General features: G+C 48.5%; 1 pseudogene across 1 annotated transcript; it reads left to right on the top strand.

Moving 5' to 3' along the window:
• Window positions 1-21,594: 21,594 nt before the first annotated feature.
• On the top strand, window positions 21,595-22,882 carry LOC116555733 (annotated as a pseudogene). The gene has a single exon (XR_004270646.1). The product of XR_004270646.1 is annotated as a eukaryotic translation initiation factor 1 pseudogene (transcript).
• The last annotated feature ends 2,356 nt before the right edge of the window (window positions 22,883-25,238 follow it).

The following is a 25,238-nucleotide window of genomic DNA, read 5'->3' on the forward strand; positions in this document are numbered from 1 at the left end:
TCACTTGGCATGATCATGTGGGAGGTTATGAAGGGTCATCTTCAACATGTAGCCCTGCAGGTCCTGCCTGAGTGAGCCAGGCAGGGCCTGGGTAACTCCTGGGAGAGCCTGCCAAGCAGTCTACTGGACTAAACTCCCTCCACATTTCTCCCCTCTCCAGCATTCTAGCTCCTGGGGAGATGGTGCCCTTGCTGTCGCCTCAAGGCACTGCAAGCATGGCTTCCTGTGCCCACTTTTATATTCTACACAGGAAGCCGAGACGCAGAGGGAAGAGTCACAAGGCCAAGGTCACATCATGGGTCACCAGTGAAGCCAGGAACAGGTGCAGGCTCCTGCCTTGCTCTTTCCTCTGACCTCCAGCTCCAGCCTGACCCACCTGGGTTTTCCCCTGCCATGTGTAGACAGCAGCATCCTTGATGGACACAGCTGTCAAGACAGATGAACAGGTAAGAGGGAAAAGGCTCCGTGCTGGGGGCTGCTTGTGTCCCCCTCGGTCAATCCAGCCTGACAAGGGGCCTTGTCACTAAAGTCGTGTCAGTCTGCAGCAGCCCCAGCAGCTGGCAACCTTTCTTGGACACCTTTCCAGGAAGACTTGCCAGTGGTGCCCATGCAGGGCCCACCTGGGACACGCTGGCCCCATCCGGCAATCTGTTTCTAATTCCCTGACTCAGGGTGGTTTCTCCTCCTCCCTCGCTGCCGCGGGCTTCACATGCCTCAAGGATTACACGCTGAGTGAACTCTGTCCATGAAGCCGAGGCAGCAGGGAGTGAGGACAACGCGTTCCATTGTTCCCCACCCGAATTCCCAACACCCTGATTGGCAAGAAAATGTCTCTGAGAGATGGATGGAAAGAAAACATTCCTGGGCCGAGGCCTCCCATCAGGCTGATCAGCCACCATCACTGGGAGCCACTGGGCAGATTTTGTCTGTTACCAAAGCTCCCTTCTCCCTCCTTGGTCCCAGCTCCCAGGGGAATTAACCTCAAAATTAGGGGTGAGCCTCAGGGGACCGTTTACCTCGACTTCCAGGGCAGGCTACACTTCAAATACTCCCTCCCTCATCATGAATCAGTATAATTGCTGCTGTGACCGTTTAGGGAGCATGTCCTATGTGACAAGCATGGTGCCAACCTCTCCACACTATAATCACAATGGAGAACACACAAGAGTCCCTGGCAATGTACCAGGCACTGTGGCATGTGCCTTCCGTCTCAATCCTAATGACACAACTTTGACGGGGGTACCGCGGTTGGTCCCATTCTTTTCAGATGGGAAGACAGAGGCTCGCAGGAGGGAAGGGAGCCTGGAGCTCACTGCACTTAGCTAGTAACAGAGGCAGAATCTGAACCTGCGTCTGTCAGACTCCAGAGCCCACACTCCCAGCCACTTCCAGAAACTAAAAGGTCCTCCCCATTCCATAGTGGAGATGCCCCTATGTATCACCCCCTCACCCCCATCCCTAGTTTTAGCCAAGAACAGATCGACAGGAAGTGAAGTGCCTGGCCTGGGTTAAAGGGGGGGCCTTGGCCGCAATGGGCAGGGGGCCGGGGCATCCACTGTGTGATGTGACCCTGGCCACCTGCCCTGACCGCCGGGTGTCCAGGCTGGAGCAAGGTTCACCTAGGGCTGAGTCCTGGGGATGTCAAAACAAAGGACCACAACCAGAAGTCACAATGACAGAAAGTGATTTTCTCATAGTTCCAGGGGCCCAGTCTAAAATCACGGTGTGGGCAGTTTTGTGCTCCCTCTAGGGGAGGATTTTTCCTGCCTCTCCTGGCTTCTGGAGGCTGCCCAAATCCTGGGTTTGCCACTGCACTGCTCCTACCCTCTGCCTCCTCATCATGCAACTTCCCTGTGCACCTGAATTCCCTTTTACTATAAGGACACAATCATTAGACTCAGGCCCACTCTAATCCTGTAGGACCTCACCACATCTGAAAGGACCCTCTTTCCACATAAGGTCATGGTCTTAGGTTCTGCATGGACAAGAGTTTGGGGGGACATGATTTGCCCCAGCACACCCACCAGCCATCTGTCCTTCGAGTCGGCCAAGCTTCACAGACAGCCCACTCTGTGCCGGGGTGTTTCAGATGCTGGTGACACAGCCTATTGGGAAGGGTTTCAGAAGCCCAAAGAAGGAAGAGAGGACGTGTGTCTGGGGATGGTCGGGGACAGCGCATGGTGAAGGTGACAACTGAACTGGGCCATGGAGAGGGAGCAGGAATGTGCCACATGGGTGGGTGAGGGCGGGGGGCAGCCGGCCCCTCCAGAGTCAGCAGCACAAGGGTATATGCTGGGTTCACGCATCTTTCCTTCAATAGCTGGTTTTTCAAAAAGCCCCTTCTCTTGTCACTGTCTGTACCACCTGGATGGCTAGTGACAAGCTCGGCAGGAAGTTCACGAGTGCTCTGGACTTCCTCTCCCCCTGACCACAGGCCCTCAGTGCATGCCCGTGCCCCATGAGGAGTCATCCCCTCCAGGGGTGGAGGAGGAAAGGAAGCCGGGAAGGAGCCTACGTCAGCTCCAAGTTGCTCCTGAGCTTCTCTACCATTGTCCAAGCCACAAACCTTGCTTCCCCGCCTGCCCTATCCATGCACTGTGCAGACAAGCAATTCCCAACATCCACCAGCAACATCCAGGCCATGAGTTCCACCCGCTGGCTCCCTCGTCCCCAAGGGATGCCATGGAAATCCTTGTAAAACCTCAGCTGGTTGCCCTTCATCTATTCTTGTGTGAACAAAACCACTTAGGTTTGTATGTCTCCAGGCACCTATGTGACTTGTCAAGCTCTCGGAGGCAGAGAGTAATAGAAGCTCTAATAAACACCACCTCCCTCCAAGCAACCACCTTCTCTCTATTCTCTAGGACACGGGCTGTGAATCTTGCCTCCCAGGACTTGGTTTTAGGGAAAGACAGACTCTTGACAATTGTTTGGAAAGCTATGAGTGAATGGGGAACAGAGGGGAGACACTTCCTCAGAAATGAGGTCCCCACTACACGCTGGTTCATGATGTCCCCATGAGTTGAGTGGAGTGCTGGGACAATGGTTGAGTGTCTCCTATGCACTCTCCTAAGCCTTAGCATGTATACACATATTAATTATCACAACACCCCTTTAAGAGAGGGATTCTTATTATTCCACTCTACAGAGAAGAGCAGTGACGCCCAGAGAAGTTCAGTAAGTTGCCCACAGTTACACAGTCTAGGAAGTCACAGACCTGGGCTTCAAACCCAGAAAGCTGGCCTGATCCTTCACTTCATGTCTGCTGCTTCTCTCTATGTCCACCAACTGCCAGGCTAGAGGCCTGATGGTGGCAGGGGATGGAAAGCACTTTAAATTCAGGCAATGAGAAGAAAAACAGGGTATAGGAGGATCCGGCTTTCTGTGGTTTCTTTTACTTATAGAAGCACAAAAGCTTGTGTCAAGAGCATTCACCCCAGACGTAGGGACCATTCCTCTCCTAGTCCACTGATACCAATGTCAACCATTATTGCTTTAGTTGAATTCCAGCTGGCTCAAGAACACAGGGGACAGGAAGGTGAATGAACCTGACCCAAGAAACCTCCCTGTAAAAGCCCTGCCCTAGGTTCCACTGTAGCCATTCCCAAGGCTCAGCTCCTCCCAGATTCTCTAATAGGCACCCATCTGCTGGTGGCCCATAAGGAAAAGACAGCCCAGTTCAGGAAGAGGGCACTGTGGTACCACTCTAGGGGCCAGCCATGTTGTGTTGCTCTAGAACATTCTGGGATACAGACAATGACTCATGGGTGAGCAACTGCTCTGGGTCTCCTGCAGTGGCTAGCACTGTGCTGAATCTGCATGCTTCAAGAATACATTGATGAGCTGGATCAATGACATCACAGACCAGATAGTGTACCTGGGAATGAACGCCGGGTCACACTGGACGCTTCCCTTTTTGCAAAGGGTGAGGAGAAGCTATTGGCATGAGGGTGATCCATGGAGGAGTTGGGGGCCGGGGGAGAGTGGAACTGAACTTAGTGAAGGAAATGGGATTTCAAGTCAGGGAAGGGACAAGGGGGAATATGTGTCAGTTTGGGGGAAGAGCAAAGCCAAAAATAAAAATGTTAAAAGGTTAAAAGACCAAAGCTAGGCCAGGTATGGTGGCTCATGCCTGTAATCCCAGCACTTTGGGAGGCCAAGATGCATGGATCACCTGAAGTCAGGAGTTCGAGACCAGCCTGGCTAACTCGGTGAAACCCTGTCTCTACTAAAAACACAAAAATTGGCCAGGTGTGGTGGCATGCACCTATAGCTAGCTACTCAGGAGACTGAGGCAGGAGACTCACTTGAACCCTGGAGGCACAGGTTGCAGTGAGCCACGATCGAATCACTGCACATCAGCCTGGGTGACAGAGCGAGACTCTGTCTCAAAAAAAAAAAAAAAAAGCCAAAGAGAGAGGTTCATTATCTAAAAATATTCCTTCTTTCATTCTCAGCATTGAAAGCTCTTCTTGCATAACTGGCCCCAGACCACCTTTCCAGCTTCAAAATAATGTTGTGAACGGCTCACTACGGGAACAGTCACTGATACCAGTGAGAACTCCCCTTTCCAGGATGCCAAGAGCTTGCTGTTCATTCTCCCCACTCTGTGTCCTTGTCAGACCTCACTCGCCAATCCCAGGCCTCTAGAAATTCTCTGCCAGTTGATGAGAGCTTGTGCCTGAAACAAAACCAATTTTCTATACCTGCTTGGCCCAGGAGATTTTTCCCCTTCTTTATTTGCTCTTTGGTTATTTATGGTCATACTTCCCATCCTTTGGGCCACCAAATAGTTCCATGGCCTCTGCAACAGCCTCCAGGCTGCCCTCCAGGCATTGGGGTAACACTTTCCACGGTCAGCTTGTTTTTTCTGAATTATGCAGTTGGAACCTTGGAAGCAAGTTATCTTTGATGGTTTTCAACCTTGGGATTTTGGACCAAATGCTGCCTTCTCTGTGACCCATTTCTTTCTGTCAAAAGGTGTGTGTAAGTCTTGCTGAAAAACTACATCCAAGACTGCTCTGTATTGAATCCAACCCCCAGAAAGTATGTGTTGCAAACTTAATCCCCGATGCAACCCTGTTGGGAGGTGGGGCCTAATGGGAGGTGTTTAGGTCATCAGGGCCCCACCCCCTTGAAGGGATGAGTGACAATTACAAAAGGCCTGAGGCTATGAGTCTGCTGCATCCCTCTCCCCGGCTCTTTTACACTTCCGCCGTGAGATGACACTGCAAGAAGCTCCTCATCAGATCCAAACCCTGGATCTTGGACTTCCCAGCCTCCAGAACCATGAGCCTAATAAATTTCTGTTCTTTATAAATTTTCCAGCCTGTGGCATTCTGTTAGAGCAGCATTAAAATAAGACAACGACATCACTGTAGTGCTTTGAGCCAATGGCCATGACCAGCAGGCCCTTGGGCCAGACATGGAGCTGCCACATCTCCCAAATGAGAAATTCCTGAAGTCTTCTCCATCAGAGTCATTTTGGTGCTATCTATCTCCAAAGCAGCATCATTAAAACGGAAAAATGCTACCCAGGAAAGGGAACCTCTGAGTCTACTCACACCTGCCTGGTCAAAGCTTCTTTAGTTGGATGTAACATAAAACCCACTTGAACTAGCTTAAAACAGAACAATTTTTTTTAATAAACTAAGATTAATAAAGACACAGAATCATTACAAGAAAAGACAGCGGGGCCTCGGCACACCCCGTGCAGCCACACAGGACACTACCTCAGAGAGCCTTGGGCTTGGTTTAACACTCAGCCATTGATTGCCATCTTGATAACTGGTTTAACACTCAGTCATTGCCATGCTTAATAACTTGACCTTTGACCAACTCAACACTGCTGGGAACCTCAGGAGATGGTATAGAACACTTCTCAGCACATCCCATCCAATAGGTGAGGAATTGGGGTTATCCCCCAACTCCCATCCATGGCTACTGAGGACCCCCTAGCACCCCTGGTCTGCCCATATGCGGGCTGAGAGGAGCTATCAGGTGGGGATAGGAACTAGCAAGTGGGACAGTTTTGGTACTTACACAAAATCAACAGCGTGCACTGTCTGAGTCCATTCCGGCTCCTGTGACAAACTGAGACTGGGTAGTTTATAAAAAGCAGAACTTACCCTGCTCTGGAGGCTGGGATGTTCAAGATCAAGGCACTGGCAGGCTTCATGTCTGGTGAGGGCCTGGACTCTGGTTCCATGGTGGCGCCTTGTTGCTGTGCTCTTCAGAGGGGATGAGTACTTTGTCCTCGCCTGACAGAGGAGACAGAAAGGCAAAAGATCTGGCTACTTCTTCAGAGCTTGACATAAGGCACTGATCCCATTAATAATGGAGAAACCCTCAAAGCCTAATCACCTTCGAAAGTCCCCACCTCCAAATACTATCAAATGGGGTCTTAGGTTTCAACACAGGAATCTGGGGAGATATAAACATTCAGACCATCACACACTGAGCATGAGAGTGTCCAGGGCACAGGCAGGCAGTGGCAGCCTCAGGCACAGTAAATCGCAGAAAGTAGGGAGTGGATAACTAGGTGACCCTTATCTAGAATCGTACGAGTGAGAATGCCACGCCCTGCTGCCACCTTCCAGTTCTAGGCAGGTTTTGATGCTGACGCAGCTAAGAATCTTAGAAACTCAGGGTTGCACCCTCCCACTCCACAGATGTGTGAACACATAGAATATAGCATCTCAATTATGCCACACTCAGTCTCAAAATTCAGAATGAAATGCAAACTCACTCCCATTTCCAAGCACAAGCCCAGGTGCTCTGTGATCTGGGCCCCTGACCCCTGACTTCCTACTGTGACTCCTGTCCATCTCCTCCAGGTCCCCCGTGCCCTGCACTCCAGCTGCAGGAGCCTCTTCTCACTCCAAGCCCATTCCCAACTTTGGGTCCATCTAGCACCTTTGCCCTCTGCCTGCAGCATCTCCTTCTCCCCTTCACATCTGGACACTTGTCATCTTCAGAGAGCAGCTCAGATGTCGCCTGCTCAAAGAACCCTTCACAGACCACACTAGCTCCCCTCACGTTAATTTCCAGTGAGGCACTCTGTTTCCACAAAAGCATATATCACAATTGATCATTCAGTTTTTATTTATTTCCTTTCTAATCCCCTGTCTCTACACTAATTTCAAATCCCATGAGGGCAGGGGACTGCATTTTGCCCACCACTGCATCCCCAGAGCCTAGCTCAGCTCCCTGAGGCTCAATGTTTGGCAAATGAATGAATGTATTTCAATTGCTGAAGTTCTCTCTGTTCAAAGGGAACCTGCAGAAGGCACCACTAAAACAGAAAACATTTCAGGCATCACGGCTGTAACATGTGGCAGCTAGGCCCCAAAGACATCCACAAGTCTGGGGGTTTAATGACTCCCCAGGAACAGCCCAACCTGAATGCCTGGAACCTGTAAATATGTAACATTCTGTGGCAGAGGGGAATTCAGGCAGCAGATGGAATGGAGGCTGCTAATCAGCTGACCTTAAAATGGGTTATCCAGGTGGGTCAGATATAATCACAGGGTCCTTAACTATGGAAGAAGGAGGCGGAACAGAGAATCAGAGAATAAAGGAGACAGAGGTCAAAAAGACACAATGTTGCTGGCTTTAAGATGAAGGAGGGGCCATGAGCCGAAGAATGCAGGCAGGTTCTAGAAGCTGGAGAAGGCAAGGAAGGGATTCTCTCCGGGAGCCTCCAGAGGAGCCAGCCCTGCCCACACCTTGATTCCAGACCAGTGAGATGCATGTCACACTTCTAACTTCCAAAACTTGCATTGCTTTCAGCCACTAAATTTGCAGGACTTTGTTACAGCAGTCATGGGAAGCGTACACTGTTAACAGGCTTTCTCTAAGCAGATACTCACTCACTTGATTCTGACATCAGCCCTGTGCAAGGGTAACAGTGCTATTCTTATTTTATGCATGGGGAAACTGAGGCACTGAAAGGTTAAGTTGCTGCCCAGGTTCCACCACTAATAAGGGCAGAGCTGAGGCCATAGACCAGGCAGTGGGCTCTGGAGTCCATGCTGGTGTCAACCGTACGACGCTGGCTGCCAGGGGCATCTGCAGGGATTGAATGAGGTCACGGGGGGAGCACTTAGGACAGCATGTGGCACGTGGCAAACCATGTGACCTGGAGGATCGACTTCACCCTGCTTAAAAAGCAAAAGGCCTTCCTGTTCTGGAGTGATGCCGCATGGCTTCCCATTGCTGTCCTTGGCTCTGGGGACATTGGTAAGCAGATGACTTATTGCGTGTTACAGAAACAACATGGGCTTAGGGCTGGTGACAGAGGCCTGGGTCAGAACTTCCACATTCCCCAGGACTGTGGGACCTTGCCAAGCCCTGTGTGTAGGTGCCCCGCAGATCACCTGGAAAGCATTCCCTGTCTCTCATCACTCGAAAGTGCCTGCAGCTGCACCATCTTGTTCCTCCTGTGGCCCTGATCCGCCACCCCGTGAACCTCCAGAGCCAACGTGGTTCCTGCTTGCCCCTGTCCAGCAAAGAAGGGGGAGTTGCCTCCTGAAAAAGGGGGAGCTTTGGTCTTCCTTGCCCTGCCCAGAGTTCAAGTGATACACAACATGTGTATGTGGAGATGGATTTTCCCCTCAAATGATCCCTCCAGGAGGGCAGGCTGAGCGCTGTGAAAAGCAGCTGTGTACTCATCTAAGGGGAGGGCCGTTGGCCATGGAAAACAGCCCTGCCCGGCTCCCTACGACACACAGACAGCTCTACAGCCTCACTTCCTGCTGCCTCTCTCCCCGGGACCCTGGCGCCGGTTGCATTCGGCTCTGAAAAACGAGAAAGGATTTGGGTGAGAAGCAGGAGGCAGTTGAGCTCTGCAAAGGGGTTCTGGGTTTTTTTTTTTAATTAAAAATTAAAAATAAATCATCAGTGACTACAGGGGAAAAAAGCATTTCTCTCCAATCCAGGCACTGTTAACCTTCTGGGGATCTCAGACCCCTCTGGAAGTCTTACAAAGCCAATAAGCCCTTTTCAGAATGTTTTCAGATGTATAAAATTTGTGGAATTAGAAAAGAAACAATTACATTGAAATACAGTTATCAAAATATTTTAAATTGTGATATAGTCAGATGTGTGCTTTTTTAGAAACATGGATCTCACAGAGTCTAATAATGTCCTTACCTCAAAGTAGCACTGAGCTCAAATTATAATTTGAAAAAGCAGCCATGGCTTATGTGATAAGAAAATATCTGTGATTTTGTTGGTAACAAAGTGACAGATTCTGTTAACATGACTGGCCTGTTGCCTATGTCCATAATGGAAGGAAAAGCTAAATTTCAGTTGGACCTTAGAGAAGATTAAGATGCAATAATTTTCCCTCCAGCTCCACCAGTCCCTTGTCCCATGGATATGGTGGAATTCAGGGATAATCAGAACACTCTTGACTGCCATTTGTCTTGCTCAGTCAGTTAACAAGAGAAATCCCTCAGCAATGAAGCTGGAATAATATTCAGGCGAGCACACGAAGTCTATGAGATTCTAAATTTTGTGTTTTTAAAAAGGCACCCTCAGAGAAGAGGAAAAGCCTAATATAAATTTGGTTGTTATTTCTAAGTATTTAGAGGGTTTTATTTTTCCTTTTTTATCATCTATATGTCATTTCCATAGACAGTGATGACCATAAGCAGAAAGTTTCATTTTAACATTCTACAAGAGTACTTTGGATGATCTATAATGGATTCATATTACATTTTAAATTAAAAGCTAATACAGGCTGGATACAGTGGCTCATGCCTGTAATCCCAGCACTGTGGGAAGCTGAGGCCAGCAGAAAGCTTGGGCCCAGGAGTTAGAGACCAGCCTGGCCAACATGGTGAAATCCCATCTCTACTAAAAATACCAAAATTAGCCATGGTGGCATGCGCCTGTAGTCCCAGCTACCTGGGAAGCTGAGATGGGAGAAATGTGTAATCTCGGGAGACTGAGGCTGCAGTGAGCCAAGATTGCACCACTGTATTCTAGCCTGGGTGACAGAGGCAGACTCTGTCTCAAAAAAAAAAAAAAGCTAATATATACCCATTACGTTGTATACTCTTAAGTGAGTGAATTGTATGGTCCATAAGTTGTATCTCAATAAAGCAGTTAGAAGTGTTTAATTAATTAACAAGATTTGGACACTCAAGTTGGACACGTGATTACCTTGGACAACATGTTAATTAATTAAAAGCTAATCAGTCAAACTGTAAAAAAAAGTATGAGTCACTTGGGACATGTAAACATTGTTTGCATATGGGATGATATGGAGTATCATTACATATTTGAGGTGTAATGATAATATTATGGTTATGTTAACAGGAAAGGTCCTGAGTGTACAAGGTTTCTGTGCTATTTCTTACAAATGCATGTAAGTTATAATTAGCTAAACATAAAATGTTGCATTTAAAAAAGAGCGCCTTATCTTTTAGAGATACATACTGAAATAGCTAAAGTTGAAAAGACAGATTATGAATTTGTTTCAAAATAGTGCTGCTTGGGGTCGTCGGGTGGAATATAGAAATAAGATCGGTGAGGGGATCTTTGTTAACATTGGCTGGTGGGTACACAGAACTTTGTTCTGCTTTTCTAAACACTTGAAATTTTCCATAATCAAACTTCTTTTTTTAAAGATTAGAGACAGTGGCTTACTATATTGCCCAGGCTGGTCTCAAACTCCAGGGCTCAAGCGATCTTTCTACCTCAGCCTCCCAAAGTGCTTGGATTACAGGTGTGAGCCCCTGCACCCAGCCCAAACATTTTTAAATGCTCACCAGTTTAAAAAATTAACTGGACAAGCAGTAATAAGGAAAATTGCAGAAAGTAATCAGGTTTCTAGAGAAATTAAGTTTTGTGTTGTGAAAACTGAAGAAAGAAAGAATCACTGTATTTCCCACTGTTCTCTTTTTGTTTTATAAGTTGAGGGAGTTTTAATAAATAAACTTATCACCCTTACTCCCCACCTAACACAAACCAACACCCAAGGGGAAGAAAGCCTGCCCAGTGTTTGACTATAAGGCAGCTTGGCTTTCAGGACGCCCCCCTGTGGGGTGCAAAGGACTCCTGGAATTAAGACCCAGATTGGGGCCCCAGGCCTGCCTCAGCCACAAGCAATCCTATCCCCACTCCAAGCCTCAGTTTCCCCACTATCGGACTGAGGAATTTTGCAGAAACCTCTAGGCTTCTTTCCAGCTTGTGTGCTTTGTGATTATCGGCGTCGTGTTTACTTGGGTCCTAGCTGAGCAGGGCCGAGGGCCTGCAGGCCGCCCTCCATCACGCAGGCTCTGACAAGTCCCCGGGAAGTCACAAGCCCCCGATGCTTCCAAAACCACGGCGCTCCATGCCCCACTGCAGGCCTAGCCTGCGAGGCCAGGCGGAGCTTTCCATGCGAGTGCCTCTCAGGTTGCCCAGGGCCGTCCTGAGGGTGTGAACAGCAGCGAGCCCCTCTCAGGCCTGGCCAGTGGGCGTCCCCATCCTTTGGGACTCACTCTGCCCCGCCTGCCCACACCCCCAGAACCCTGGCTCATCTGCTCCTGGATCTGTGCCAGCTGTTCTCGGGAAGTGACCTGGGAGGCTGTAGACTCATAGGACCTGGCAGTGGCCAAGAACAACAAGGACTTCATGGGGGCCACTGGCAGACAGTGAGGCACAGGCGAGGCATGGGCCTTGTGGGGTGCCCTTGACCCTCTTACATGGGCCAAATTCACACCCAAGCCCTGCAGGATCTGAGATGGCATGGCTCACCTTCTCACTACATTCAGGAATCTGGGCTCGCTCTGCCTTTTTGGGCTCTGGACATCCTGGCTCCAAACCACCATTGCATCCTGACCTGGAAACCTCCCCCAGAGCCACCCTCCTTAGGAACGGGCATTCTCCAGCATGGTTCCACAGAAACATGACCTACAGGATATGTGCAGGCAATATGCTACCAAGGCACTAGGGTCAAATGAGTTTGGGAAACACGGGGTAAAACAAAATGACCCATGTCTTCCTGCGGGCCTTCTTAGAGCATTTACTGTGCCAGCGTGCATTTGAATTTCAACTACTGAGAGGGGCATATGGGATGTAGCATTGTCTCTGCTGATCTGACCCCAGAACTTGATAAATTGGCATCTCATGGATTGATGGTCTGTGTACTTCAGGAAATACAACTTCGACGATAATCCTCTCCACTGGTGGCAGCGCAATCAGGCTGTGGGGAAGTTTCAGTGCCATTCTGTCCTTTCATTTGGAGTTTGCTGGGGTTTTTTAAATCAACCCCATTCACCCTGGTGCTGTATTTTGGCAACTGACCTTTTCAGCCTAAATGCAGGACTTATATTGTCTGTACTAATCTGCTTGGATTCCTGTTCCAGTGACTCTAACAGTTATGGCTGGGGCCACACTTGTTCTTCAGAGTGAGTGTTTTCTGGCCTCCAAATGTTCACCCACTTGAGAAAATTTTACTGAGCCCCCATGTATGCAAGACCTGGGCAGGGACTCGTCAGGCCAATAGGGAATGTACGGAGGACATCCCACCCACAAAAACAGGCGGGTCCCTCTCACTCTGCTCATGCCTTGTGACTATCCCAGTCTATGGGACCTCAGCAGTAACTTCAGAAATTACCAGAAGATGTTTCACTAAAGCAAGGAGTTTGATCTCGCAAGTCTAAGATCAGGACTAGAAAATAGAAAGGCAGGTGTAGGGAGCTGCTCGCATTCTCAGTTCCAGTCGCAGGCAGGGGTGGGGAGCTGCTCGCATTCTCAGCTCCAGTCGCGGGCAGGGGTGGGGAGCTGCTCGCATTCTCAGCTCCAGTCATGGTGCCCTCCCAGTGTTGAGATATAGTGGGGACAACCTGACCCCAAAGCCATTCTGTCTATCTGAGGTGGGACAGTGGCTCCCAGGGCAGCCTCCTCGGGCCCCTGGAGAACTCCACTCTACCCTCCCACTTGCTTACTGTGCCGATGACTCATTGCCATGTAACAAATTACACCACAGCAAGGGCTGTGGCAGGAACGGTTTTAGGAGAGCTCATGAATTCATGAGTCATCACCTTGGGCAGCACCCAGAGGGTGATGCTTCCTTCTGCAGGACCTCGAGGGATTTGCAGCAAAAGGTTAACCTGACCCACGGAAGGTCTGACCTTTGCCCTCGGCTCCTGGGGTGTCACCTCTAGGCCCTTGGAGAGTCCTGCCTGATGTATCTTTGTTTACCTGGGGCCTTGGCCACCTCGGACAGTCTATGCTAATAATGAGATTCACGGTGGGAGCTTTGGACCAAGCGTTATGAGCTTGACCTGCAGAAGGGCTGGAGGCTTATGTCAGCCACATAACCAACCCCCAACAAAGACTCTGGACAGTGAGACTGGGGCAGCATCCCTGGTTTGCAATGCTCTGTGTGTGCCATCACATGCTGTTGTCACAAGGAGTTAACACTATCCACGACTCCACGGAGAGGGACGGCTGGAAGCCCCATGCTGGCAACCCTCCTGGACCCCACCCCATACGTCTGTCTCCTTGACTGATTTATTTTTATTTTATTTCTTGAGACAGGTTCTTACTCTATCTCCCAGACTGGAATACAGTGATGCAATCATAGCTTAATGCAGCCTTGACCTCCCAGGCTCAAGCAGTCTCCCACCTCTGCCTCCTAAGTAGCATGCCACCAAACCTGGCTAATTTTTTTAATTTTTTTGTAAAGTCAGGCTCTCACTATGTTGCCCAGGCTGATCTCAAGCAATCCTCCTACCTTGGCCTTCCAAAGTGCTGGGATTGCAGGCATAGCCACTACATCCAGCATTCTTGGCCAATCTAAATCTCATCCTGTAATAAATTGTAACCATTGAGTATGGCCATGATTGGCTGTGATTGCTGTGAGTCCCTCTAGCAAATTATCAAACCTAAGGGTGGACTTAGGGACGTGAAAACTTTGTAGTTGGTATCAGAAGTGAGTGTGGTCTGGGAGACGTCCCTAACTTTGCAATGGAAGTCACAGTGGTATTCAGCTGGTGGGTACATAGGCCTGAAGGTCCAAGATGGCTTTGTTCACATGTCTGGAGTCTGGACAGGTTAGCTGGAAGGCTGGCCTCATCTGGGATTTCAGCCAGAGCACCTATGTGTGGCTCCTTTGGAAGACACTATCAGACTAATTGGACTTCCTACACAGAAGCTGACTCCACCCTAAATAGGTGGCCAAAGATGAGCCTTCCCAGAGGCAGAAGTGGAGAGGGCCCGTCTCTTGAGGCCTGGCTTAGAAACTGGATGGCATCACTTTGCCACATTCTGTTGGCCCAGCAGTCATGGAGTCCATCCAGACCCGAGAGGAGGAGTGGGAAGAACTAGTAACCCTCTTTTCCCTGCCACACTCACTCCTCTTGTCTTGGGGTGTGCCAAGTCCTCTCATTTCCCACCTGGGCTTTCTCCTCACTTTCACTGACATGGACCTGGAACAGCCCCACCATCCATGGTCCTGTGCCAGGCCCCAAGCCTTAGATGATGGGAAGAGACATGTTCACCTGGACTCTGTGAATGTCACCTTGTCTGGAAAAAGAGTCTTTGGCAGATGTAATTGTTAAGGATTTTGAGATAAGACCATGCTTTATTATCCAGAGGGACCTGAAACTCGGTTACCAGTCTCCTTTTAGGAGACAGGAGAGCAGAAACAGATAGCTGCAGAGGAGAAGTGGCAGGAAGACAAAGCCAAGAGTAAAGTGAGGCATCTCCAAGCCAGGGAAGTCCTAGGATGGCCAGCAACACCAGAGGCTAAAGAGACAACAGATTCTCCTTCTGAGCTCACAAGAAGGCACCAACCCTGACAACACCTGGATTTTAGGTTTCTGGCCTCCAGAGTCTGCAGAGAAGTGCCTGTTTAAATCCACCCCGCTTTCAGTCATTTGTTATCATTTGTTATGGCAGCCCCAGGGCACTCACATACCCTCTGCAGCACTCTTAGCTCTACCCTGTGAAGCCATCCACCAGGAGCCTGGGATTCCTTCCTGAGTCTTTGAATCACCTTCCATGCCTAATAAAGGCTCTGCCCAGGGCCTCTCGCCCTTATCCAACGGTGTTACACTGTGGGGATACACTATGAAGAGCCAGCATGTTGAAAACTCTACTCCCTGTCAGGATTTGAGTTCTAAGTCCTTATCTCTTGCTAAGGAATGAACCCTAAGCCCATGAGAGCGTGGGAGGAGACAGAGATCTTGGAGACCAGTGTTGCTGCATGAGACCAAGACCTATGGCAAACGTTCTCTAGAAGCAGGTGTAAAACTGGACAAAATTGTTAGAAACAACCATGTCAGGGTTCTGGAAATTGACCAAAGGCAGGCAACAAACTGAGAAGAGTCTATGCTTGAAAAATAGCTTCAGCTTTGGGTAAGAACATTGGAAGCTGCTGCCTTCTTACTCGAGCCTCTCCCATCTCCCCACCCTTCCTGATCAGCAGGAAATACAGCTTTCCCAGCATGGAGTTGGCTTTGAAAACCAGCACCTGGGCCACCAGATGGAGTAGACTCGGAGGTTGTGGGGTAAAAATCCAGGGCTTTGCTCAGCTAACAGGGGTGACCTGAAAACAGGTAGAGAATACCCACAGCTTTGGTGGCCAGAGGCTGAGGTCTCAGCTGGCTGAGCAGCAAGCAGCCAGAGGTTCATGAGAGAGGCAGAGAGGTCGATATGAGATCACCCTTGGCCCTGGGTTGTCTAGAAAACTGCTTCTGCCCAGGGGAAACCAACGAGCCCACTGGGAAGTGAAAGCAAGGAAGATATGAAAATTGGGGAGCTTTAAACACACTCCCCGACTGTATGAATCCATTCTCTCTCTGCTATAAAGAACTGCCCAAGCCTGGCTAATTTAGAAAGGAAAGAGGTCTAATTGACTCACAATTCAGCATGGCTGAGAAGGCCTCAGGAAACTTACAATCATGGTAGAAGGTAAGGGGAAGGAAAGCACCTTCTTCACAAAGCAGCAGGAAAGAGAAGGAACCCCATGATTTGATTACCTCCACCTGATCTTTCCCTTTACACATGGGGATTATGGGGATTACCATTCAAAATGAGACTTTGGGTGGGGACACAGCCAAATATATCAGCAACCTATGGAAGATCTACTGCAGATAATGGAAGCCTTCAGGTTCAAGGTATTTGACTACAGCATCTAACCAAGTCATTGACTGAACACTAAGCATGCAGAGACAAAGGAAAAGACCAGGAAGCCAGGCTAAAAAATAAAAAATAAGAATTAAGCAAGACTGGGCAGAGACATCAGTGGCTATACACTAGGGGGGAGATGAACTTTGCAATTTGAGTCCAGGAACGTTACTTAAGAAGGAAAAACAAAACAACTCTCAGAAATATGACTCACAAGCCAGGCACAGTGACTCACACCTGTAATCCCAGCACTTTGGCAGGCCCCAGGTGGACAGATCACTTGAGGTCAGGAGTTCAAGAACAGCCTGGCCCACATGGTGAAATACTGTCTCTACTAAAAATACAAAAAATTAGCTGGGCATGGTGGTACACACCTGTAGTTCCAGCTAGTCAAAGGCTGAGAGGCTGTTACAGGAGAATTGCTTGAACCCAAGAGGCAGAGGCTGCGTGAGCTGAGATCATGCCACTACACTCCAGCCTGGGCAACAGAGCAAAACTCCATCTAAAAATAAAAATATATATATGATTCAGGACCCAGATTTGCTGTAATATATTAATTTTAATGCCTAGCACTATAGAAAGGCCCCTGTGGCAAGGAACTGAAGCCTCTTGCTCACAGCCATGTGTGGGAGCCACCTTGGAAGCAGATCTGCCAGCCCCAGTTGAGCCTTCAGATGAGACTGCAGGCCAACTGCCATCTTGTATTACAGCCTCATGAGAGACCACAGCCACCCAGCTGAGCTGCTTCTGACCTCCCAACCTTCAGAAACTGTGTAAGATAGTAAATGTTTATTTCTGTCTTAAGCAGCTAAATTTAAGAAAAAAAAATTGTTTTACAGCAGCAGATAACTATACATGCGGCTTCTTCAATGGTGGGGTGGGAGTAGGAAGGCCTCTGTTTTTCCTTTGGTGCAGGAGCTATGGAATCGCTGTAGAAAATTTAAATTAGTTCCAAAAACATGAGTTTGGCTCCTGGGCCCACAGAAGCAGTTTGTAAGTAAATATAATATTCTAAATATTAAAAAAAAATTACCCATTCTCAACACATTTGCTCCTATGAGATTTCTTCCTTTCTAAATAGAACAATGATGTCAGGATCCCTGAAATTCCATTCCCACTGTGGATGGGAACAGTGGGCTCTGGGTGTAAAGTGAGCTCAGCATTTATTCTTGTTGTTCATCAGTGAAACGAGCACAGCCCAGCCCAGAGAGGATTCCATGCTTGGGTGGCAACAAGAAAACCAAATAAAGCTGCACACGTTCCAGGAGGGGCTGCCATTGAAAACGTGGTGTTAATTGGCTCCCTTGAGGGATCTTCCCAGGGGTGAACAAGGAAGAAGGGCGAGAGAATGTGGGCTCCACAAGGCAAACACTGAGAACATTCATCACCATGAGGAGCCGAGAGCGATCCAGGCAGGGCGGTGGATGGATTAAGCTCATGGCTGGGCAAGGAGAGGCCAGTGCCGGCAAGACTGGTGTGAGCACAACGGGAGGCCACCAGCACGGTGCCGTGCTCCAGAGAACATCGAGCCCAGAGCTCCATGGCCCACACTCTATCTCCCATCTGACAATGAAACTCAAGGGACATTTGTCCCAGATATCAGAGGGCAGTCTTACCGCAGGGACATGGGGATGAGCACCACCCTGGGTCTGATTTGTGGCAGTCATGAGGATCACCATTGTCACCTTCACCGTCATCAGCCACACACCCACTGCAATCCTACAAGGCAGGTACTATTATTCTCCCCTTTTAACTAATGAGGATACAGAGGGTCAGAGATGGTGATTCACTTGCCTAAGGTCACATAGTTTGTGATTATTCAAAACAGTCTCCAAGCCCAGATCTGTTTGACTCCAAACCCCATGTCTGAGCTACTATCATATACCTGGCATAACATTAGTGAATAATATGCCAGTAATCATTCCTTTTGTAATATTTCAATAGTACCACTGCCCAAAATTCTGAGGCAAAATTCTTAGTTGTTGGGTATCATGTTACAGTCCATTTAAAAGTCTTTAGGAAAACAGAAAGTACTGGAGACTTCAGGGCTGCAAAGAAGAGACTACAGAGGAGAGTTCTGTTTTCTTTCTTTCATTCTTCTCTGTTATTGTTAACATTAACTAATTCCACTTAAGGGGAGCAGTTTTATTTGAAAGCAAAAGGAACAGACAGAGACCACAGCTTGTTGAGGATGCTGTTTTTATGGTTCCTCTCCAAAGTTGAAGTTCATTCCATGGTTCTTACTCGACGTCTTTCATTTTAAGTAGATTTTTTTGAATAGGTAAGACTTTTACATGACTCAAAATGGAAAAGGAACCAGAGCATCCAGTAGAAGTCCCTGCCCACCATTTCCCTGTCACCCAGCTAGCCCCTCTGTGTCTCCTTCCAGAGATGTTTTTGGTAAATTCCTTTTCACCAGATTGTAGAGGTCAACTACTCTGCTACATGCTAATTTGTTTACATCACAACATATCTTAAATGAGTAAAGTGCACAATGATACTGCTAGCACACAGTAGGTGATACAGGTTGGATGGGTGTCTCCTCCAAATCTCATGTTGAAATGTGAATCCCAATGTTGGACGTAAGGGCTGGTGGGAGGTATTGGGCAAGATCCATCAAGAATGTTCCCTTGGTGATAAGTGGGTTCTCATTCAGTGAGTTCACATGAGATCTGGTTGTTTAAAAGAGTCTGTGGCTAGGCGTGGTGGCTCATGCCTGTAATCTCAATACTTTGGGAGGCCGAGGTGGGAAGATCACTTGAGGTCAGGAGTTGGAGACCAGCCTGGCCAACATGGTAAAACCCCATCTCTACTAAAAATACAAAAAAATTAGCCAGGCATGGTGGCACATGCCTGTAATCCCAGCTACTTGGGAGGCCAAGGCAGGAGAATCGTTTGAACCAAGAAGGCGGAGGTTGCAGTGAGCCGAGATCATGCCACTGCACTCCAGCCTAGGCAAGAGAGCAAGACTCTGTCTCAAAAAACATAATAATAAAATAAAAGAATCTGAGGCTTCCTTCCTTATCCCTCTTGCTCCCACTCTGAACATGTAATATGCTGGCTCCCTGCTCACCTTCTGCTGTGATTGAAATCTTCCTGAGGCCTCTCCAGAAGCTGAACAGATGCCAGCACCACGCTTCCTGTACAGCCTGCAGAACTGTGAGCTCTTTTCTTTGTAAATTAGCCTCTTTTCTTTATAAATTACCCAGCTTTTCTTTACAGATTTCTGGGGGAAAGTGCCGAGCCGCGTGTGCAGCAGGTGGAGCAGCTTTGTTTCTTCAGCTCCCACTCCTTGGCTCATTATTCTCTCCTCTGGACCCTCAGCAACCTCGTTCCTCTGCACACATTCCCTGTGGCTGCCATCACAAACCACTGACTCTGTGCCTTAACACAACACACTTGTCTTCCCACTCCTCTAGAGACCGCAAGTCCAAAATGAGCTTTACCGGGCTAAAATCAAGGTGGTGTGGGCAGGGCTGGCTCCTTCTAGAGGCTCCAGGGAGAATCCCTTTCCGCATCTCTGGGCTTCTAGCACCCACCACACTCCTTGGCTCACGGCCACATCACTCCAGTCCCTGCTCAGCGGCACGTGGCCTCTTCTCTTCCATTTGGAATCTCCCCCTCCCTCCCTCTAATAAGAATGCTTGTAGCTTCATTTAGGGTCCACCTAGAAAAATCTCTGCACCCCAAGATCCCTAGCACCCTGACAAGTCCCTCTTGTCCTCGAAGACAGCATGCACAGCTGTCGGGGCTGGGACCTCTAGCGGGGGCCTCTCACAATCTCCTTTGCCTCCAGCTTCAGCAAGCTCTTCCGAAGAAAGGAGCTCATCATCAAGTCACTGTCTTTGGGCTTAAAATAAAAACCCCAGGCTACGATCTGTGGTGTCATTAAGAGGCTCCAATTTTTGTCCCCTAGAGAATACTTTAGTTTGATCAAGGTGCAGTGTGGCCGTTGTACAGTGCAGGGGAGACTGTGCCTCTCTCAGCCACACCAGGGAGGTGACTGCCTGTCATCAACTCTTGGGAAGCTGTTCTGGAAGAGACTCTGTCTCTGGAAGGAAAGCCTCTGGGCAATGTGGAACCCAGGCCTTCCAAAACCCTATGCATGCCCTGGGCCACTCCGAGGGCTCTCCCAGCACAGCCCTCACCTTCTAAAGGCGGGAAACTGAGCCTCAGAAGATCTGAGCCCTTTGCCCTCCTGGATCTCCCCGAGGAGACTTGGGGGTGGAAGGCAGAGGGAACAAAAGAGGAGAGGTCTCCATGGCCTGGTGGAGCCTAAGGCCCTGAAGATGAGGGGGACCAGGCACCACTTTCTAGGAGGAAGTCCAGGTTATTTAGGGCTCTCCATGGCCCTCACACAGCCCTTATCCTGCTCCACCCAGTGGGAAGGCACTGCTCTCACCTAGCAGGCGCCACCAGGACAGAGGCTGAGTGGGGAGGATGAGGTACCCCCAGACCCCATTGGGGATGTCTGTTCCTCATCAATGCAACATGGAGGGATCAGACCCCGGGGGGAACCAGCCCTGGGGCAAACCACAGAGACTTCTGTGATCAGGGCCACCAGAGAGGATGGCAGGGCCTGACCTAGCACCCGGGGGCCCTGCACAGGAAGCTGTCTCTCCCAGACTCCAGGCTCCCGGTCTCTGGGGGGACCAGGGGTCAGGAGGCCACGTCCGGAAGCCTTTCCAATCTGTGTCCTTTATTGGGATATCCAGCAGCAATTGTTCAGGCACTTCAAGCCCAAATTCTACTTGAACCTGAAATCTATCTGAATTCAAATGCTACTTGAGCTGCAAGGTTGGGGCCTGGAACTGCCCTCCCTGGGGAGGGGCAGAGTGGGACTGGCCCTGCCAGAATCGTTTTCTTGCAACTGGAGTATGACTGACTGACAGGTTTGGACAGTCATTTGGGAATTTACCTCCAACCCTCCACTTTGCCTTGGGTTTGTAGACAGGGGGAGCCATCAAGAATGTAACTTGGCATAGACCCCAAAGCTTGGCAGAGCAAAATGGAAGCTTCCGGTGCAGTGGCTGCCCTCCCCATCCGTGGCACAGAACACATTTCTTCTTAGAGGTTGCTCCTGGGCTCATCCTCAGGTGGCAACGCTCACAGCATTACAACCACGGCTCTCCACTCATGCCAGGGAAAATGTGAAAGATGTTACATGATACAGCAGTTTTCCAGGTGGGAAAATCAACCAACCGCCTTAGAAAACAATTGTACCTCTGAGCTTCAAGTTCTGATTTCCCATCTTGGAAAGTCAAGCAAGACTCGATTCATGAAGCTTTGGGCTCCCAAGTACCGATTCCCACGAGATGTTTAAAGTGTTGTCACCATGTACTCAGCTTCCTGAGATGCTATTTGCATGTACCACTGGGCAGGATAGGCAATTAACAGAAGATTGTGAGCAGCGACTCCAGGGATGGACTCCCATGTGTCTTTGCTTGAAATACAAGCAAGAGCCCCAGTCACTGAGCCGCCACTGAGGACTCAGCAGCCTCCCCCTTAAGTCCCCTCGCTTCCCGATGTTCCGTTCCCACTGCCCGCCTTCTCCTGCCACCGGCGCCTTCCACAAGCCGTTTCCACCGAGGAAAAGGAATCGTATCATATGTCCGCTATTCAGAACCTCCACTCTTTCGACCCCTTTGCTGATGCAAGTCAGGGTGATGACCTTCTTCCTGCTGGCACTGAGGATTATATCCATATAAGAATTCAACAGAGAAATGGCAGGAAGACCCTTACTACTGTCCAAGGGATCGCTGATGATTACGACAAAAAGAAACTAGTGAAGGCGTTTAAGAAGAAGTTTGCCTGCAATAGTACTGAAATTGAGCATCCAGAATATGGAGAAGTAATTCAGCCACAGGGTGACCAACGCAAGAACATATGCCAGTTCCTCGTAAAGACTGGACTGGCTAAGGACGATCAGCTAAAGTTTCATGGGTTTTAAGCACTTGTGGCTCACTGAAGCTTAAGTGAGGTTTTCCTTGCAATGAGTAGAATTTCTCTTCTGTCTCTTGTCACAAGTTTGAAAACCTCACAGCTTGTATAATGCAACCATTTGGGGTCCGCTTTTAACTTGGACTAGTGTAACTCCTTCATGCAATAAACTGAAAAGAGCCATGCTGTTTAGTCTTGAAGTCCCTCATTTAAACAGAGGTCAAGCAGTAGGTGCCTGGTAGTGTCAAGCTTGAAACCAAGCAATAACATCACGTTTCAGCCAAGCCCAGAGCCCTAAGATCACAGACAACCATGGCCAGAAGCTCCTCCACTGTCCCTCTGCAGAGTTCCCTACCCTAAGAGAATGTTACCACCTGAACAGTCCTCAGTGAATCTGAGAGGAGAGGATGGGGTAAGGCAGCACCAGCAGCTGTACCACTAGAAGGGAGCCTTTAGTGGTAGAAGACCCCCTGGTGTCTCCAGCTTGACCTGGTCAGAGCTCAGAGAGACCCCTTTCCCTCTAGTGAGATGAGACATCTGGCTTGCCACAAAGGTCTGTTTGACTAGACATATCCTAGCTAAGGGATGTCCAGACATCAGAATGTGAGGCCAACCTTCTATCAGAGTTAAACTTTTGACAAGGGAACAAATCTGAAACTGATGAGTCATGTAGCTAGCTGTAGAGCTTGCACCTTAATAGCAGCGGCTGCCTGATGCCATGTGAAGTAACAAACTGGTTTTTTGGTTTTTTCCCTTTCAGTTTTAATGTTATGTGTAATGTATTTAAACCTTTATTTAAATAAAACTTGTTTTCGGAAAAAAAAAGAAATACAAGCAAGAAAAAGGAATAAATATCTACAAAATGCAATTCAGGAAACTCAGGGAGAGTATTGCCAAGTTTTATGAGAGAAAGTGACTCTTCTCAGGCTTATATTTCACCAAAAATAGAGCTTAAGCTTAATCAAAATAGGAATTAAGATCCAATTTATGGCCAGGCATGGAGGCTCATGCCAGTAATCCCAGTGATTTGGGAGGATGAGGTAGGAAAATCACTTGAGCTCCAGAGTTCCAGACCACCCTGGCCAACATAGACTCCATATCTGCCAAAAATTTTTAAAAATTAGCCGGGCTTGGTGGTGCGCGCCTGTAGTTTCAGCTGCTTGGGAGGCTGAGGTGGGAGGATCACGTGAGCCCAGGAGTTCAAGGCTGCAGTGAGCTGTAATTACTATTCCAGCCTGCATGACAGAGGGAGACTATGTCTCTGAAAAAAAAAAAACGTCTAGGGCTTAAGTAATGAGAGACATCTTGAGACTGGGAAGAAAATGCTTCTCTGGGTCCTTATATTAGAGAAACAAGAATATTCAGAAATGTTTGGCATACAGGAATGCTCAGGAAAAAAATAAAAATAAAACAAATAGCAGGCTATTCCGAAAAACCAAAATAAAAATAAAGCAAAAAGCAAGCTGTTCAGAAAGACAAAATTCTTAGCAAGTATAATCAGTTGCTCATAAAATGGAATATTATTCAGCCTTAAAAAGAAAGGAGCCCGTGATGGTTAATGAACCTTAAGGACACTGTGCTCATTAAAATAAGCCAAAAGGGCAAAAGGCCTGTACTCCTAGTGCTTTGAGAGGATGAGGCAGGAGAATCCTTGAGCCTTGGAGTTCCAGACCACCCTGGCCAACATAGTAAGACTCCATCTCTGCCAGACCAACCCAAATGCCCATCAATGATAGACTGGATAAAGAAAATGTGGCACATGTACACCATGGAATACTATGCAGCCATAGAAAAGAACGAGTTCATGTCTTTTGCGGGGACATGGATGAAGCTGGAAACCATCACCCTCAGCAAACTAACACAGGAACAGAAAACCAAACACTGCAAGTTCTCACTCATAAGTGGGAGTTGAACAATCAGAATACATGGACACATGGAGGGTAACATAACACACCTGGGCCTGTCAGGGGTTGGGGGGCCAAGGGGAGGGAGAGCATTAGGACAAATGCCTAATGTATGTGGGGTTTAAAACCTAGATGACAGGTTGATAGGTGCAGCAAACCACCATGGCACATGTATGCCTATGTAACAAACCTGCACGTTCAGCACATGTATCCCAGAACTTAAAGTAAAATTTTAAAAAAAGTTTAATTAATAATAACTTAGCCAGGTATGTTGGTGCACACCTGTAGTCCCAGCTATATATAAGTTCCAGTTATATGAAGGACCCAGAGTAATTAAAATCATAAAAACAGAAAGAAGTATGGTGGGTGCCCCGGATGGGAGGGAGGATGGAAAACGAAGAGTTAATTTAAGGGTACGGAGTTACTTTCTGGGAAGATGAGGAAGCTGTGGAGATGGATAGTGGGGTGATGTCTGCACAGCAATGAATGTGCTTAATGCCTTTGAACTAAACACATAAAAAATGGTTACATGAGGCCAGGTGTGGTGGCTCACACCTGTAATCCCAGCACTTTGGGAGAGCAAGGCAGGTGGATCACCTGAGGTCGGAAGTTCAAGACCAGCCTGACCAACATGGAGAAACCCTGTCTCTACTAAAAATACAAAATTAGCTGGGCATGGTGGCGTATGCCTATAATCCCTGCTACTTGGGAGGCTGAGGCAGGAGAATTGCTTGAAGCTCGGAGGTGGAGGCTGCAGTGAGCCGAGATCATGCTATTGCACTCCAGCCTGGGCAACAGGAATAAAACTCCATCTCAAAAAAAAAAAAAAAAAAAAAAAAAGGTTACAATGGTAAATTGTATGTTAAGCATATATTACCACAATGTTTTTAAAAAGACTGCCTTGGGCAGAGGAACTTCCAGGACCTCTCCTCAAGTGCACCAGAAACCAACCAGGGCCAGGAACTGGCAGGCAGTGAGCCCAGACATGCAGCATGGCAGGCAGAGAGACTGCTTCTGGCTGGAACCAGATGCCCGGGCTCACAGCTCATCTCTGCCACCAACCAGCTGGGCAACCTCAGGCAGGTTCCTTGATTCCTCTGAGTCTCAGACCACTCTGTGTAAAAAACCCAAACCACAGTGAGCTATCACATCACCCCAGTTAGAAAGACTACTATCGAAAAGACAAAAGATCACAGATATTGGCAAGGATGTGGGGAAAGGGGGAGGGTTGTACACTGTTGATGGGAATGCAAATTAGTACAACCA

The sequence above is a fragment of the Sapajus apella genome, unplaced genomic scaffold, assembly GCF_009761245.1.
Source record: "Sapajus apella isolate SASKATOON/1434 unplaced genomic scaffold, GSC_monkey_1.0 scaffold15, whole genome shotgun sequence".
Classification (NCBI taxonomy): domain Eukaryota; kingdom Metazoa; phylum Chordata; class Mammalia; order Primates; family Cebidae; genus Sapajus; species Sapajus apella.